The sequence below is a fragment of the Mus pahari genome, chromosome 14 (assembly GCF_900095145.1).
Source record: "Mus pahari chromosome 14, PAHARI_EIJ_v1.1, whole genome shotgun sequence".
NCBI classification, from domain to species: Eukaryota; Metazoa; Chordata; class Mammalia; order Rodentia; family Muridae; genus Mus; species Mus pahari.
The window spans coordinates 14,125,027-14,126,395 of record NC_034603.1 but is presented as its reverse complement, the minus strand read 5'-3'; the positions used below and the strand labels follow the sequence as shown (position 1 = coordinate 14,126,395).

Here is a 1,369-nt window from a genome sequence, read left to right as displayed (position 1 = left end):
CAGGGCCCCCCACCCCGAGACCTGTGAAGCTCCAGACAAGATCATCATAATCTAGTTCCCTATCCTGGACCCATGGCACAGGTCTAGTGATCTTCTTGGGCTCACTCCTTGCCCAGCCCACCTAAGTGGCCCCATGTGCTGCTTACTCTGTGGTCCCAGGCGGGGCTCTTCTAGTCTTCTGCTTGCTCCCCATCCCGGAAGCTCATCCCAGCCTGTGCAGGAGCAGATTGGTGGACAGGCTTGCTTTGTTCAGGGAACGTGAGGCTACTAATCATTCAGATGTTCGTAGGGCAGAACACTGACAGTAGACTTAGCTTCTCTCCTCTCTGCCACCTACTGAAGCACATGTAACAGAGCGCCATACCTGCAGTGCCTCTAGGGGGAGCGGTGCCACGACTCTTAGTAGACCTAGAGGTCTGGCAAATCCATCTCTTAGAGAGCTGCTTTTTTTCTGTCACGAGATGTGCTCTAGAACAGCCTTGAGTGAGCCCTCTGCAATTGTGCAAGCACACAGCATACTCCTGGAAACATGCTTTCCTAATGTGATTCCAACTGACTGCAGTGCCTTCCAGACAGATTGGCGTGCCCACTCCATTTTATCAGAGTGATAAGAAAAAGAAGAAGGGGATCTGAAGAGATGGCTCTGTGGTTAAGAGCTCATACGGTGGGCCAGAGTTAGCTTCTCAGCATCCCTGTTGGATGGCTTACAACCTTCAGCTGCCTGGGTTTTGATGCCCTCTTCTGGGCTCAGCAGCCCCTACACTCATGTGTGCACACTCCCACTGAGACATACATACACACACACACACACACACACACACACACACACACACACACACAATAGAAAATAAGATAAGGACTAGGTGTAATGACATACACTTTATTTTAGCACTTGGGAGGCACAGGCAGAGTTCTGTGTGTTTGAGGCCAGCCTGGTCTCCATAGTGACTTCTTAGACAACCAGGGCTACGTAGAAGAACCCTGTCTCAAAAACAATCTTAAAAAGTATGAACGGAAGCACATTAGTTTCTTCTTCATTATAAGCGCATGTCATAGGTGAAGGGAGGTCCCATGGCTTTGTTCAGTCCCTGGTCATAGAAATTGAACACATCTAATATGTACAACCAGACAGTGGTGGAGAACACTGTTGATTTCCAGTTGCTCCTATAACGCATTCTTCTTGAGCCTCTTATTTTCATCCTGTTGAATCTACACTTAAGAAAATCTTCAGTGCCATGTTTCATATCTTAGTTGACAAACTACTGTCCTAGGCACAAGAAGCGAGTCTGTGAAATTCTCTCATTAATCTTGCAAAGTGCATTCTGGTCCTATCCTCATTTTAAGTATAAGAAATTAGGGCTGGAGGGGT

The 1,369-nt window shown here is 47.7% G+C and overlaps 1 non-coding gene across 1 annotated transcript; it reads right to left on the bottom strand.

Moving 5' to 3' along the window:
• Positions 1 to 255: 255 nt before the first annotated feature.
• On the bottom strand, positions 256 to 386 carry LOC115065436. Its single transcript, XR_003845226.1, has one exon. It is a non-coding gene; the product is annotated as a small nucleolar RNA SNORA17 (small nucleolar RNA).
• Between the last annotated feature and the right edge of the window lie 983 nt (positions 387 to 1,369).